This window comes from Schistocerca americana, chromosome 3, assembly GCF_021461395.2.
Source record: "Schistocerca americana isolate TAMUIC-IGC-003095 chromosome 3, iqSchAmer2.1, whole genome shotgun sequence".
Lineage (NCBI taxonomy): Eukaryota > Metazoa > Arthropoda > Insecta > Orthoptera > Acrididae > Schistocerca > Schistocerca americana.
In genome coordinates, this window is record NC_060121.1 from 643830550 (window position 1) to 643848154 (window position 17605).

General features: G+C 43.2%; 1 protein-coding gene and 1 non-coding gene across 2 annotated transcripts in view; both read right to left on the minus strand.

The window, feature by feature from the left end:
* LOC124606269 (zinc finger protein 423 homolog) overlaps positions 1-17605 on the minus strand; it is a 286175-nt gene that overhangs the window by 214109 nt on the left and 54461 nt on the right. The window lies entirely within an intron of this gene.
* Positions 14795-14869, minus strand: Trnar-ucu. Its single transcript has one exon. It is a non-coding gene; the product is annotated as a tRNA-Arg (tRNA).

Below are 17605 nucleotides of genomic sequence, written 5' to 3' on the forward strand. Positions count from 1 at the left end.
TATCACGCTACAATGGCTCCGCTATAAACTCCACGAAAGGCTAGCAATAGACAATCGACAACAGACTGTCCGCCTCGGGTCCAGCGCTCCTCCTTATATGCAAAACCCGCATCTCGTGGTCGTGCGGTAGCGTTCTCGCTTCCCACGCCCGGGTTCCCGGGTTCGATTCCCGGCAGGGTCAGGGATTTTCTCTGCCTCGTGATGGCTGGGTGTTGTGTGCTGTCCTTAGGTTAGTTAGGTTTAAGTAGTTCTAAGTTCTAGGGGACTTATGACCACAGCAGTTGAGTCCCATAGTGCTCAGAGCCATTTGAACCATTTTATATGCAAAAGGCAGAGGGTGCTGCGGAGCCGAGCTCAGCCATGGCGCGACTTCTTCCGTCGGCGGTAACGCCCTGAGACGCCGACGGCCGCGACAGGAACTGTGGCCAGCGATAACACGGTCAGGGCGCGCGTGGTTGGTTGGTTGGGTCCGTGGATACAACACTACGTATGGGGAAAAATCCAGAAAATAGTTATTTCCCACTTACTTGCCACCAAAGTGGATACGATAAGCTATAACAACAATTCGAGTCTATAGCACAATTTTTAGTTATGTGGGACGATTAATGTGGTCGATAATGAGGAGAGCCATTGTGCTTTACACCATAAAAGTATGGATAAGAGGGTTGTAGGCGTATCTGTTGCGTCACCAACTACCTATAACATACAGACAGTTTTCGTACTGACAACAAGACGGTGCGGAAAAATTAGCTCAAAATGGCTCTGAGCACTGTGGGACTTAACTTCTGAGGTCATCAGTCCCCTACAACTTAGAACTACTTAAACCTAACTAACTTAAGGACATCACACACATCCATGCCCGAGGCAGGATTCGAACCTGCGACCGTAGCGGTCACACAGTTCCAGACTGTAGCGCCTAGAACCGCTCGGCCATCCCGGCCGGCAAGAGATTAGCCTTCCTATCCGTAGTAGATGTTTCCGCAATGAGCAGACCATTTGGTCGTCAGTAAGAATAATTTTAGCCTTTATAAACAACTTAACTCAAATGTTTGGATGAAATCGGAATGATGATGGTTATATTAGTACGACGTTAGCGTTTTGTGCTCATCAACCTTAATGTTCTTGCTGAGTATGCCCGTGTGCTTTCAGTAAACTAAACAAAGTTTTTCCTTATAAGCAATATCACTGTGTTACTTTCTACAGAAATTATTTTAGCACTTCAAGGGGGGATTTTCACTCCGCAGCGAAGTGAATGCTGATTTGAAAATTGCTGGAAGACTGAGGCAGCCAAAGGTATGAGCGAAAGGCTCGCGAAAGTAAAGTTGTGAGGGTATTTCAAGTATCCTGCCCGCACACCTCAGACAGTAGAGCGATCGCATGCAAATGCCAAAGATTCCGAGTTCGAGTCATGATCCGGCACGTAGTTTTAATCTGCCAGTATGTTTTATATCCTAGCACTTGAGAACGGTTGGCAAAGGTAACCCTTGAGAGGAAGCGGAGGACCACAACTCAGAACAGGAACTGCTGGGAAAGTCGATCCCGCCCCTTAGCCCGCCAACGCCGCCACAGCTTGTAATATTGCGACACGTGTGTGCCACGACATTCTATAGTCGTCGATGTCGCTGGGAAGCGGACAGTCAGGGTGAACGACAGGGCAATCAGACATGATAAAAAATAACTTCCACATATCAGCTTTTTCTACCACCTGACAATACCGGCGCTTGAAATGGCGAAGAAAGCGCCCTGACCACTAGCCAACTCGTTAAACTGTAATAAAATTAATTTTATTCGCACCGACGACCTGCAAATTGGTAGTAAAATCAGCAGCTGAGACTAAGGTGCCTGCTGAAGGAATGTAATGCATTTGTTATTTCCGACTCGGAGATAATTAGCACTACAGAACAGCAACTATGTAATGGCTACTACACTACTGTAGTGCTTACACTGTATTATATTGTTATTACTAGTGGCAGTTGTGAGACACAAAGTGTTTGAAGTCTTTCAGGTCGGTTTAGAAGTAAAACGTTCACCAATCAAGTGATTTACAAACAGTGTAGTGCACACATTTTAACTTTCTTGATGTTAAATGGGGAATCTGGGTGGGGGTTGCAGGTGAAGCAAGTGCTATTAGGGAGAGCAGTAGTCCAGGGGAAGCATGTTTTGTGAGACGTATTTACCCACGTTCTGCATAGTTAGCTTTCTAACCCGAGGAGTTGTAGGTAGCATCAGTGATGTGCTGGGAATTGCTTCATCATGCATTCGAAAACAAACACACACTCTCACTCTCACTCTCTCTCTCTCTCTCTCTCTCTCTCTCTCTCTCTCTCTCTCTCTCTCTAACACAGTACAAAGAAAAAATGTGCCATTCAAGATTTATACGTGTGAAAGCTCATTTTTTTTCTACGATAGCAACGAAAATAAAAACAAGGAACTGAATGGTTTGGAGTACGATTTTGACGTGTACTGACTGACAACAAATATAAGAACGGTTGTTAGACATAGCGGTCCAATTATGTAATTGACTTCGTTCGTGGGTTAGTAAAATACCCACCATCTCTTATCATTTTAGAAAATAAAAATTTTCGAAGAAAATTCTTTTGTATTCTAAAATTTAGTTAGACGCTAAAGTGGATGATGGAGGGGCGAGCGGCAGTTCGGTGTTTGGCAGCATTTATTTTTTACTTGCGGGGATCGCCAGTCTTTGTCTCAAACCATCTTGTTTGGTACTTATCTCTGCCTGGTGGAGTCCCAAATCCAGGAATTCGCCTAACGTCTATGGGAAAGCACCAGAGAAAACCCCTGTCGGAATGGAATTTTGGCTGCTTTAACTTTTATGTTCTCTCTAAGTATTTTGCTAGTTCTTGGTCTGAAATTATTCCTATGTTATTCAAGTATGATGGTTCTGTTCTGTTTACTCTGTTTGTCTATTTTCTACTTATGGATGTACTGTAGATCGTCATTTTCGATGTTAAACTACGTTTCCTTGCCCTAGTTGCGTCATGAGTTGGGTTTGTGGTAACGGGATGGACTTTTTCCTAACCTATTTTTCACAGATTGTCAATTCCGATGTCACACATCACTTCACTGTTATATGACTGTCCTGGCGATGTTTGGTGTTGCGGGATCAGATGTTGTGCATTTCACTTAACTGTATTCTTCTCCTTGTCACCTGTTCGAGTATTTCATTGTTTTTCGGGAATGTCTTTTGCATAGAGAAAGTTATGAAATCGGCAGGATAAAGGAACTTTAAATAAGTAACGTTAAATTCGTAAATTGGCTTGCTGATTAAGTATCATTAAACCTTCGGGTGGCGGATGGGAAGGGGCGCGAAGGGCCAAGTAAGGTTCGCAAAGGTACGAAACCACTTATCTACATACTTACTACGCAGATCAGTTTCTACCTAAGAGTTTAGCAGAGTGTACACACAAGTATTTTCTGTCCGTATCCCTATCGTTCCACTCTCTAACGGCACGGGGAAAAATGAAACCCCAAATCTCTCCGTGTGTGCTCTAATTTCCCTTACGTAGTTGGGAATCAACAAAACATTTAATATTCCGAGAAGAAAGTGAAAAGATCCAACCGCGACGGAAAACGTTTTAATGATTTCCAGAAAGAATTTTCACTCTGCAGAGGAGTGCGCGCTGATACGAACCTTCCTGGCATATTAGAAGTATATGTCGGATTGGGACTCGAACCTGGGAGCTTTGCCTTTAATGAGTACCACACCAAGTCTATCATACCCGTGTACTCAATTCCATTTCTGTAAACGACACACATATATGGCTGTCGTGTAATTTGTACATTTTGGCGTGTGCTAAAGCACAATTATTTACACTTGATAATGGCCACGCCACCGAAATTGGAACAGCGTATTGTACAAATAATGTTAGTGCAGAAAGGCGACCAAGATGTCATTCATAAAATTTTACGTAACTGCGGCCCAGCTACGAGCAGTCAATGACCCTCCCCCTTTCTTCGCGATAATACAGGATGAGTTGCCCTTCTTTGAACTTTACGTCCTCCGTCAGTTATAACTGGTAAGGATCCCATAACGCACAGTGGCACCCCAAATGAGGACGGGCAAGCGTAGTGCTCCTTGGAAATTAAAAATTGCTTGCCGATGATGCTGCCGTTTATCGTCTAGTCAAGTCATCAGGTGATCAAAGCGAATTGCAAAATGATGTATGCAATATATCTGTATGGTAAAACCATGACAGTTGCCGCAAAACAATACAAACTGTGATGTCTTCAACACAAGTGCTAAAAATTGTGTTGAATTTCGATTCCACAATAAATCAAACACATTTAAATTTTTTCCACTGAAATAAATACTTAGGGTTTGCAATTACATGCAAGTCAAACTGGAACCAACACACTGAGAATGTTGTGTGGAAGGCTAACGAAAGACTGTGATTTAGTGTCGTAACACTTAGATGATGCAACAGATTTACCAGAAAGGCTGCCTACATTACGCTTCTCCTTCCTCTTCTGGAGTACTGGTGCGCGGTAGCCTCACCAGGTAGGATTGACGGAGGACACCGAAAAAGTTCGAAGAGCAGAAGCTTTGTATTATAACGTAGTACGAGAGAGTTTCACGAATATGATAAATGAGATGAGGTGGCAATCATTAAAACAAAGGCGTTTTTCATTGCTTTGTGATGTATCCACGAAATTTGAGTAACAAACTTTCTTCGCAGAATGCGAAAATATTTTGTTTTCTCGCATCCACATAGGGAGAAATGGGTATAGTTATAAAATATTAGATATCAGAGCTCTAACGGGAGGATTTAGATGTTCAGTTTTCACCCATGCTACTGGAGAGTGACACGGCCGAGAAATCGTGAAAGTGGTTGTACGAATCATCTCTCTAACGCTCAAGTGTCACTGCAGAGTAATCACGCAGATGTAGAAGACTACGATTCGTATTGTTAGAAGATGAATATCGACTGCTCGAAACGTGTCTCAAGATGGTGGAAGTACGGAAAATTCACACAATAGCTATTACAATACTACGAGGGATATTCGGAAAGTAAGTTCCGATCGGTCAAGAATTGGAAATTACTGTGGAAGTCTAATAAAGCTTTGCACATGTGTGTTCGGCAGTGTCTCTGTATGCCTGTCGGTTACTTCACTTCGCTCTTGTCCGTTCTGAGCACATAAAGATGCATAGAAAATAGTATGAGGTCCTGGTGAGAGATTTCGCCTAATACTATGCAGCCCACATTACAGAAGTGTCATATGGTTCCTACTTTGCGACAATTCTCGGTCGCAATCTGCAGGGGCAATGAAGATGCTGATGCAGCGATTTCGATGGGAAGTGTTTGATCACCCACGCTACAGCCCGTAATTGGCTGCCTCTGTGTTTCATCTCTGCTCACATTAACTACTGGCTATAAAGACAACATTTTCGCACAGACAACGAGCTTATAGCTGAACGCAGAGAATTTTCGGGAAGAATATGCGGCTGCCTTCTATGACGAGGGTATTGGAAAGTTAGCACAACGCTACGACAAAGCTTTTTTTTTTAGTTTTAGGGCGCAAAACTGCTACAGTCATTAGCGCCCGGTCTGTGACTTAGGAAAAGGTAAAAAAAAAAACCAAACTGAAAACCAGCAGCAATGGGAGCGAAAACCAAAAAAGTGGGGATACTAAAAAACAGAAGGAAAGCTTAATAAACCACTATAGAAGGGGGTTGTTTGTCACCAAAAAGAGCTTCAAATGACTGACGTCATCTCACACTAATAAACTCGAGAACGCGATCGGCTGAGCACGTGTCGTCTGCTAAACCGGAAGTTATATCAGGCGAGAGCTGCAGACGGGCGCGTAACGGAGTAAAATAGGGGCACTCAAGTAGAAGGTGTCTCACCGTGCACAGTTGAGAGCAGTGGGGACAAAGCGGGGGAGGATCGCCACTTAAAAGATGTCGATGGCTAAAAAGACAGTGCCCTATCCGGAGTCTAGTTAAAATTACCTCCTCCCGACGACGAGTTCGGGAGGAAGAGGTCCAAGCACAAGGAAGAGCGAGGTCATTATACAGGGTGAGGTTCTTTGAGGAAGGAGACCAGACAGCGAGGTCATCGGTCTCATAGGATTAGGGAAGGACGGGGAAGGAAGCCGGCCGTTCCCTTTGAAAGGAACCATCCCAGCATTTGCCTGGAGCGATTTAAGGAGCACGGAAAACGTAAATCAGGATGGCCGGACGCGGGATTGAACCGTCGTCCTCCCGAATGCGAGTCCAGTGTCTAACCACAAGGAAGAGCTTTCACGTCCCGCAATTTATTATTGGGAAGTGTCGACCAATGTGCGTGTCATAAAAGTGCAACACGACGACATAAAACACTCCGTAGATCGGCGAAGGGAACCATGCGAACAGCAGGCCGAAGAAGAGAGACTGTAGCCTTGGCGCGATATCGGCCGCCTCGTTTCCACAGATACCAACATGTCCTGGGATCCAGAGGAGCGCCACAGAGACCCCCCCCCCCCCCACCCCCACCCCCAAGTGGAGCAAGCGGTGGCTGGAAGCTGTAGCTAACTGTTACAAATAAAATATTTCTGATTTTGAAGGTGGTTTCCATTTCACGATCAATCGGAACTTACTTTCCGAATAGCCCGCGTATTACGATATACGAACAATGCCACTTGTGCCTTTGTTTACCAACACTCGAACTTCAGATGTTTATTGCATAGTGGATCGGTAGTGGCGAGCAAGAAACTCGAGTTGTCAGTAGGCAATTAATATGAGATGAGTGTCGAGACTGGGGTGGGAAGCGCACTCGAGGGCGCGGCCGCTCGCAAAAAGAGGCGCAATCGGCCGCGGCGCAGAGCGGCACCAGCTGCGCAGCAGTCCCGCGGGACCCTGCCCGCCTAGGCGCGCCGCACTCGCCGTCTCGCCGCTGCCCGCTAAACGCCGCCGCCGCCAGTACCTCCAACTTGGATCAAGGATCGCTCTCGTTTCTCACGTAACGAGCTGGTGCCCCACCTGACGAAACTTAGTACGACTGATGGCCAACTTTACTTGGTTGGCAACATAGTGCGCAAAAAGCGGAAACAACAGGTGTACTCTCTGCGTTACCCTATTCTCGACTTACCACCTCAGAACACAATAAATGGTGCACAATTTCTTGTTTAGGAAAAATCTCATTCGATGTAATCAGAAAGCTTAAATCTAGGAAGGTTAAAAATATTTTATGTGCACAACATCTTTGGCCACTTTTTGCCCAGTGGTAAAGACAGCATTCCAGATTTGGAAAAAGAGAGTGGTAATTACCTACAATTGTGGTAAATTCTATATAGGTCAGTCTGGCAGGGCAATACGTACCCGCTTGAAGGAACACCACAGAACTTCAAAAAAGAGACTATACTTTTGCAGACCACCTGCTTATAGTTACAAGAGGAAACAAAGCACCTTATTACATCACATCCGGTCGTGCGGTAGCATTCTCGCTTCCCACGCCCGGGTTCCCAGGTTCGATTCCCGGAGGGTCGGGGATTTTCTCTGCCTCGTGATGACTGGGTATTGTGTGATGTCCTTAGGTTAGTTAGGTTTAAGTAGCTCTAAGTTCTAGGGGACTGATGACCATAGCTGTTAAGTCCCATAGTGCTCAGAGCCATTTTTGAACATCACATCCATAGAGGAAGGAAGATGAACTCTCCTGAAGTAATGGAAATTAATAAACATATGTCCATCTGCCTAAGCTTCGTTGTTAATGACCAGGCACAGTTCCCCTACTCGCCACTTCTAATTGCAGACACTACTCAGAATCTCGTCCAGGCCATGTTGCAATTACACCTCTTACTCACATGCTCCATTTTGCTTCATTTCATTTACTATAATTTCTCTTGTGTTGCTTAATCTCACCAGTATACTTTGTCTATTTGTAATTTAGTACCGATTAAAGACCAGATTATTTTGTTCAGCCACAAGTTTGCAACATGTCACCAAAGTTTATTGCTAAATTTATTTTATTGTCTGAATAGCTGTTGTAATCTGTGGACAGTTCATTAGTCAATGTGTCTCATATTTTATCTAAGTTCAATAATCTTCCATGGAATAAACAGTGAAATAATCCATATTCTTTTATTCATAAACCTATCTGGGAATGGAGATAATCTGTTGAGACACTAGTTTAAAAATTTCCCTGCACCGTATACATATGTCTGTACCTGATGATGGTGTAACAGCTGAAAACCGGTCTCCGAAATAAACAACAAATATTGTAGAATATTACACCGGTGTTGTGTATGTATTCATTCATAATGTATGAAATATCCTACCAAGAACCGAAAGTACAGTCAATAAATGCAATTTTACTGCTTCTTTAAAATGGAATTTTCGCCACTTCTGAAAATTACTATTCATCTGTTTCACACAACCATAATTTCGGCTTTACAGCCGTGCTAAGGTACAAGTTCAACTGAAAATTAATGAAACGTACGAATTATACAGTGCAAGACATAATATGAGGAACGAAGAGTCATTACATTATTTAAGAACGTTACTTACATGTCGCATAATGTCCGGTATGCCCACATGACACACAATCGTCGAAATAACGTATCTGGTCTCATAAACTAGTCTTCGTGTTACAGGATAGGAGTACATATCACAGACACATAATAAGGTTGACACCGTGCACACTGAATAAACATTAACGGACTGTAATGCGCGTTTGACAGCTGACGCATTGCTGTGGCCTGCATTCATCTCGCCCATACATCAACTGACGTTAACATATTCCAAAACAACGGGAAGTATCGTTACAAAGCGGCGCCAGTGTTTGAGCTGTAATCACCGGGAAATTATTATTATTATTATTGTTATTGTTATTATTTCCTATTTCTCTTTCCTGATAATGCCTTTGGCAATCAAAAGATCGTGCAACTCACACAGCGACCTCTCCAGTTGTTTTGAAAAATCTTAACATCAGTTGATGTATGACACGTCATTTAGGCACGTAGGACATTTTGTGAAATGTAAGTAATTTTCTTAAATTATGTAATGACTTTTTGTTCCTCAGACTTTGACCTGCGCTGTACGATATGTGCGTTTTATTGGTTTTCAGTTCCACATGCACTTGAGAATGACTAAGGCCTAAATTATGATTATGTGAAATAAATGAATAATAATTTACAGTCAGCCGACGTCCTTGCTACAGTGGTAACATCGGTTCCCATCAGATCACTGAAGCTGCTGGGCTTGGCTGGCACGTAGAGGGGTGACCGTCTGGGTCTACCGAAAGCTGTTGGCAAGCGGGGTGCACTCAACCCTTGTGAAGCCAATTGAGTAGCTACTTGACTGAAAAGCAGCGGCTCCGGTCACGAAAACTGACTAGTGGTGTGCTGACCACATGCCCATCCACATCCGCATCCAGTGAGCCCTATCATCTGAGGATGACACGGCGGTCATCGGCACCCTTGGGCATTCCGAGGCCTGTTCGGACGTAGAGAATTTACTATCAAATGACAGAAATTTATTTCAAAAAGTTCTAACTAAATGATCCTCCTCGAAAAAAAATAATCAGTAACTTTATTTCAATTGTCTATCGCATGAGGATATCGTTGTCGGCTTAAAGAAGCACGAATTTCAGGAATGGACACAAATGTGGCAGATCTCGCAACAGTAATATCATTACTATTTCATAAAAGTGACGAATTCGTGAATTTTTTTATTTGACGCCAATAACTTCATATCGTCTTGTATGATCATGAAAATGTTTTTATGAAGCTGATTACGGATCGAAATTAGTTTTTCACTACACAAATTTCAACAACACAGCTCTTGGTGGTAAATTAGGATGCTCTTCAAATACATACGAGCGGTGGGCAGGCATCGATTTCTTAAAATTTAAACTAATGCACTGTAGAACTCCGATTCGGATCTCACTGAAGACGTCATTGTACATATTATTAATCGAATGTTGTAAATACAGTCATCCAGGAATAGTTACAATGTGGAATCTGGAATGGTCTAAATATTAAGGGGCATTTTCGCTTACAAAATATCTCTTAGCTTATAACAAGTTCGTTGTTGAATGTATTTACTTTTTCATTTCTCTGTTAAAGGGAACTTTAAGGTTTGACCAACTTTTCCTATGCTTTATTACTGATAAATTATATTTATATAAAAATTGTGTCATGTTGTATTGGTACAGCCAGATTAATGTACATTATACATTTATGATCTTTCATATTATGCAGTATATTATGTATTAAATTTTGTTGTTACGATCAACAAATTTTCATTTTGTCCCATACGACTAACTGATTTCAGCTTTGCCTAGAACCAATAAAAAATGTCGATTGTTTCGACAAGGTAATTCATAAACCTTGAAAGCAGAAAAATCTATATTTTGAACACAGTTGAGTATGAATGCTCCATGTTGACATCAGGATACACAGAAATGAAACGATTAAAAAAGAGTCTTTAAAATATGGTATTACAGGAGACTGCTGATCATATGTTCGATGAAGGACTGGAAATCTCCTTGGGTGAGTCACAGAGAAAAAAATTCTAATAAAGAAAATAATAAATCAGAGAGATGGAATAGCTGGAAATATATTACATTTCTATCAGAAAACTGTAGTCGCATGGACGATGGTAACAGCAAAATCACAAGTACGTGGCCCAGGTGTAAATATACAAGATAGGTCGTTTATGTTGAACGCAGCAGCTGTACTCAAATGCAAAGACAGCTGGCAAACGCCAGGAATCGAAACTGGCGTCACTTTCAGGTATTTTGGCAGTGCTCCACGTCGATGCCATTTCCTAATACATTATTTGACGCGTACGGTCTCGTGGAGGGCGCTTAACATCTGATGTGGGTGTGGCCACTGAGGCGATACAACGGCAGGACGCCTGTCAGTCACACTCTGGAACAGTCTATGAACCTGGACTTGTTTGGTTAAAGAGGGCGAACCTACTGCAGCCTCGAGCCTTTAGCTAGATGGAGGTCGTGAGGAATGAAAGTAACAGTCTTTCATAGGGTTAACTCAAATGTCAATTTTTTTTTTCTAGCAGTACGCGGATTTGAGGCTGATGACTCGTTGTGCCTTCCTACAACTCAACCTGTTATGCTTACGGTGAGTAACAACCTATGTTTTCATAATATCGTTGACATGTGATGAAACTTTTTTTCTTTAAAATCTTTTATTTTACAAGTGTGTCGACATTTCATTTACCGAACAGACAGCTACAGGCGCGTTTTGAAAGCTGATCATCATCATCATCATCATCATCATCATCATCATCATCATCATCATCATCATGCTAGTTGCGGATACGCGTGCACAAGAATTTTACTACCATAAATAACCAGTTTTAATTCTTCATCTGTACTAAGAGAAGGCTCGATTCCGTCTCTTGTGGTCCTAGCCAATGAAACCATTCGTTTTCTTGCCACACAATAAAACCCACAAAGTTGTTCAGTAGATGCTGGCGTCGCAAAATAGGCGTATCCTACACTCCCGCCCAGAGCACATCGGATCATCCCGTGCTGTAATGAACGATGTTTTGGTAGCCGTGTCCCTTTTTGCGGCGGGGCGTCGTTATTAATATTCCGCGTGTATTGATCGCGAGATGGCCTGGCCGGAGAGCTGTCCCAGGAGGGCGCGAGTTCCCGTGGGAAGCGGGCGGCCGCAGTTCTTGCAGCGGCGGCAGCCGGGAGAGCGCAGAGAACAGAGGTCCCTGAACCCCGCCGTGTCCAGCCGGACAGCGCAGCGCCACCGTACAGCTGGACGCCAGTGCTCGTATACGCACACTCCCGTGCACATGTTCGATCCTGCCAGAAGAATGATTCGCTGTATCAGCGCATTGCTGTAGCGCAGTGTAGTTTTTACTTTATTCGATGTCGCATTAAGAACGTCGCTATCTGGGCTATTGTAAATAATTTTATGACACCTGAAGATCATCAGACGATCAAAATCGATAGCCAATAGCGATTTATATCATCGTTACAGGTGAGCTTCCTAGCAATTAATATTGATATCAGCAGGAAGAGAAACTAAAGGACATTCCCAAAGAACACGGGCGCGCGCACTCGCACACACATGCACCGGTATCCCCACGTTCACTATAGAATATAAGGTATGCACGCGGTGTGTGCACATTATCAAGCTCCGACGCAGACGTCACAGCCGACCCGGCCACCGGTCCAAAAATGGTTCAAATGGCTCTGAGCACTATGGAACTTCTGACGTCATCAGTCTCCTAGAACTTAGAACCACTTAAACTAACTAACCTAAGGACATCACACACATACATGCCCGAGGCAGCATTCGAACCTGCGACCGTAGTGGTCACACGGTTCAAGATTGTAGCGCCTAGAACCGCTCGGCCACTCCGGCCGCCGCCACCGGTCAGTAGCCAGCCACTGCCACCACGTTTGTGACAGTTGTGAGGAGATGGAATGCCTTGAAACTTGACGTAGTTGCTTGCCTTCACCCTCACAACCAAACTGTTACATTCCAACCTGACCTAGAACTCTGTCACCATAACCAGGTTTCTTGTTTTCATATTTGTTAGATTCAACTCACTGCCAAATTGTTACATTCAAACCGACTGGTAAAGGAGGAATAAATGATCATAAAACACTTCTGAGGCCGCCTACCAGAAGCCGTTTAACCCAAGAGGCCTAGGTTCTCCAGCGATGTCTGTCCACAGTAGTGTCGCTCCGTACAAGCATTTCAAACCCCAGCCGTAATCCTATGCTTTTAAGTGAATACTGCTTTGTTTACGAGAGTGTGAGTTCTTATCGGCGGCGAACGACGATTTAGTGGAGAGCTACGCTGTAGTTAGCTGTGTACTCAGGGGTTCTGAGACTGTTCTGAATTGTTTCCAGTGAAAAATAATGTTTTTTTTTGTGCTGTCGCGAGTCCTACTACCACCCCAGACGACGAAAAAAGTTTGGAATCATGTTTGACTTACTTCCTAAAAACAACGATACGAAACAAAAATGGATAAACGTCTGTAATCGCATCAGTTTGTTTTTAGTTACTAATGCTTCTGTGTTGCTTATAGAGTTAAACGTAAACACCCAGAATTAGTCATGTGCATGGCAACCTAAGTGAACACACAAAGTTTTCAAGAAAGAGCAGGCTGCAAACGATAAGTGGATCTTTAATCAAGCTAACGGTTTATAGAATTTGCTTTGAAATTGGAAAGATATTTTCAACGATTCCACGGTAATTTCACAGTAATTTAAAAAGCTTTTGTAACATTAAAGGACAATATAAATACGAAAAATCCAGGAATGGGGGACTTTCCGGTAATGTATAAGAGGCGATCAAAAAGATCCCGTTTCAGGGCGTTGCTGCAGCGTACATGCAGCGTAGTTCGACTCCGATGCGGGGCCGGCTGGTGTGGCCGTGCGGTTCTAGGCGCTTCAGTCTGGAACCGCATGACCGCTACGGTCGCAGGTTCGAACCCTGCCTCGGGCATGGATGTGTGTGATGTCCTTAGGTTAATTAGGTTTAAGTAGTTCTAAGTTCTAGGGGACTGATGGCCACAGATGTTAAGTCCCATAGTGCTCAGAGCCATTTCTTCCGATGCGGGTGCATAAGCATCGAATGTAGGCAAGGGATCAGTTTGTGCGCGGTAAATGCGGAAAGGTGAACTACGACAACGTTAGTATCAAATGCGTCCAAACAGGACCAGCGTGCTGTTATTCTTTTCTTGGCTGCCGAAGGTCAAAACCGGTAGACATCCTCTGAGAATTTGGAATGAGACATCCAAAGGAGAACGAGAAGTCCGGAAAAACTATGAAAGGGGTACTTCTGCTTCATGACAACGCACGTCCCTATCGCAAATCTCGTAATGCGAACGTTTCACCAGTGTTTTACCAACGGCTATCTTCAGTCTAGTGCGTCTGGTGAGATGTTTGTCTCAATATTCACGGAAACCTTTTGACCACCCCTAATACTTGAATGGCCCGTCACCCTCATCAGAATGAATGGTGTCAACAGGAAAAAAAGCCCCAATAATAAGCGATGTGGGAGTGAACGAAGACAAACTGAAGAAATTGGAGAAAGTAGCTTCACAACTTTCAGAATAACGAAAAGAAAATAGTTTCTTACAGTTAAAGGTTTTAATACCTTGAAACATAAAAAATAATTTTTATTGTTTTTAGGAGTTTAGAGTGACACTATTGAGGATATGCCCGTACTACAGTCTAAGCGTGTGCCAACATCTTCCCTCACCAAAAACAATTATCCCCTCTAAGATGATGAAAAAGGCTTTATAATAGCATTTCACAGCCATAGAAAAAAAAAAAAGTAGCCTGGATGAATGTTAGAAAACAAACATTATTTAGATATTTCGTAGACAAAAAACTTTTCACTAAAGACAAATTTGTTTACTTAACTACTAAAGAGTGTCTCAACAATAGAGAAATACTAGTGCCGTATAGCGGCAGCCACCGACAAATACCCTCTCCCTCTCTACCTCTACCTTTTCGCAGTTGCAACGCTATGCGAAGCTGCGACCCCGCACGAGACTACGCCCTCGAGCCTTCGTAGGAAATGCAGGGTCAATGCAAGCCAGTGGCTCTCTCTGCGCCATCCGCCTGTTCGCTGGCGGACGCCCGCCTACGCACAAGATCGATACGCCTCCTCACTTGCCATCGTTTTCTCTCACCCTTACCAGCAAACTGAAATGCGAGGTCAGGGGATGCCGCGAGTACTAGCATTTGCCGAGGAATGTCGCCGGGACAGTTACGCACTTTATATAATTATACTTAAATGGACACCCTAGCTGCACACAGGCGTTGATATACTTCATTGGGAACATGTTGAAAATGTGTGCCCCGACCGGGACTCGAACCCGGGATCTCCTGCTTAGATGGCAGACGCTCTATCCATCTGAGCCACCGAGGGCACAGAGCATAGTGCGCCGGCAGGGACTTATCCCTTGCATGCTCCCCGTGAGATCCACATTCCCAACATGTCCACACCACTACATTCGTAGTGCGCCTAATAGATGTTTGCCCATCATGCAACGGATAAGTCCCTGTGCCCTCCGTGGCTCAGATGGATAGAGCGTCTGCCATGTAAGCAGCAGATCCCGGGTTCGAGTCACGATCGGGGCACACATTTTCAACATGTCCCCAATGAAGTATATCAATGCCTGTTTGCTGCTAGGGTGTATATTTAATTATCATTTCATTCTAGCGAAGCTGCAAGGTCATCAACGGTAACTGTTCTTTCGGGAACAGATACTACCCTCATACATATAATTATACTCTTGTGGATCACAACATTATGACCAGTGCCCAACGCTGAATGTTGCCTGGTGGCGTTGACGCGGCATGCAAAGATTGTAAGCGGAGCTGAAACGAATGGGGACGATACGGGCCGCAAATGGGGAAATCCACTGACTCGACTTCGATGAAGGGCAATTTGCTATGGACCGACGACTCGAAAAATGGGGAAGCTGGTCGGCCGTTCGCTGTGAGCATCTACGAGGAGTGCTTGAAGCACGATGGAACCACGAGTGGGTGACAAGCTCTTGGCGTCAACGTCTAATCTCACAACGAGGTGGTCAGAGGCTTGCCTGAGCTATAAATCAGGACAGACAGCGATTTGTGACAGATCTGACAGCAGAGTAAAATGCCAGTGCAGATAAGTACAATGCCAAAAATACAAAGAAAAAATGTGATGCAACTCGGCAAAAGTTTGTGTGGGAATCACACAGACAATGTGTGTGTGTGTGTGTGTGTGTGTGTGTGTGTGTGTGTGTGTGTGTGTGTGTGTAATCTTATGGGACTTAACTGGTAAGGTCATCAGTCCCTAAGCTTACACACTACATAACCTAAATTATCCTAAGGACACACACACACACACACACACACACACACACACACACACACACACACACACACACACATGCCCGAGGGAGGACTCGAACCTCCGCCGGGACCAGCCGCACAGTCCATGACGCACACAGACACTGGCTAGAGCAAGAAACGCAGGATGACGGGCTCACAGACGTCAGTAGAGAGGCGTCCGCTTTGTAAATGAAAAGACCTGCTACACTCCTAAATAAAGATCGAAACAATATCGTAGCGAAACTATTGACAGTAGTCCGTCCCGCAAGTACGAAAGCGCATATCAATGTCAGAAAAGTGCATATTAAGCTAAAGCATATCAAAAAATTTTACATAGCCTAAACAACATCACAAAAAAGTTATTTAACGACAAGAGTGGCATAAGTGAAATATTCCCAAAAACGTTTCTAACACACACTTTTTTGCAGGATGTTGCTAAAAATAGTCTATCAACATACTCGTAGATACGAGTCTAAGTGGAATGAAATGCTTCGAGTGTGCACTTATCTTGTTGATTCTGACGAGTTTTCTCCACCATGTTAATTTTGGCGCATAATATTAATTGCTTCATCGCACAAATCCCAGGAGGCAATATGAAAAGCCGATGATATTACATAATTTACACCTAACACTTAGTTTACATTTGCTGTTATGTTCATATTGTTCCAGAAAATCCGCACAATGCACAGCTCAAAGAAACTGACTTTACAGATCGTGTACTCGAACTAACTGAAAACAACTGCCACTCTACTGCCACACACGGGCTCTTAGGCTCACTGCTTATATAGTTTCTTAACTATTCAAGTTTTTTGAAAGTATTGTTCAAAAATGTCACATTCAGTTCCAATTACAATCGGCTGTTTCATAAGAAATTAGTTATAATTTTGAAGATAATTAATGACTGATAATAACAAATGTGACTTCCAAAATTGCTTTTCAAATTTAGTATCTAAATTCTGCTTGAGAAATATTTTGGAGCGATTTTCAAAATGCGGAAATATATTTTGAGGTTCGAATCTCGTTTTGACCAAACGCTCGAAATAGTAGTATTTTATGACAAAGTTCTAGGACTCGAAATTACAGAACTAATTACAAGGAATCTGATTCGAGATTTCTCATGAGAGCGAACGTAAATTTCAGTGCATCAGTTCGCCAGAAATGTACTCAAAACATTTTCACGTTTTATGAAATAATCGAATTTTGACAGTTAATTTCCCATTTAAAGACTGAACTGATTTTAACATTAACATTTCTACGTGATTATTTTCTGATAGTCACACAAATGAAATAGTTTTTCTCTAAATTTCGTAAAATTGATGCTTGCAATAAGAAGCTTTCCCACTAATTAAAGATTCCTGTTAATTGTGTTTAACTGAGATGAAGTTGACTAAATACGTTTCGTGAACAATGTTACTTGATACAAAACAGTTAACTAAAAGTTGTATTTTAACATTTGCTACACAGTGAAATGTGTATCGTATAATACGTAAAAGCGTATACTCCGTATAAGGGTCCCCATAGGATGTCCTGTCACACACTGAAATTCAATACTGGTCAAGCGCTTGGTAAACACTGGAGAGAAATGTTAGCCATAATGTGGTCTCAACTTTATGTGCAGTCACTAACAACCCAGTTACCTACAAACGAAAAATTGTATCGCATAGACAACTGCAGGAGGGTAGGATTACTGAAGGGAATTGTGGTACCAAACGATACTACGGAGAAGCTACTGCGGTCAGAGGCATTATTTTACCGAGCTAGTCACGACGCTCCCCAAGAAAGGCGTA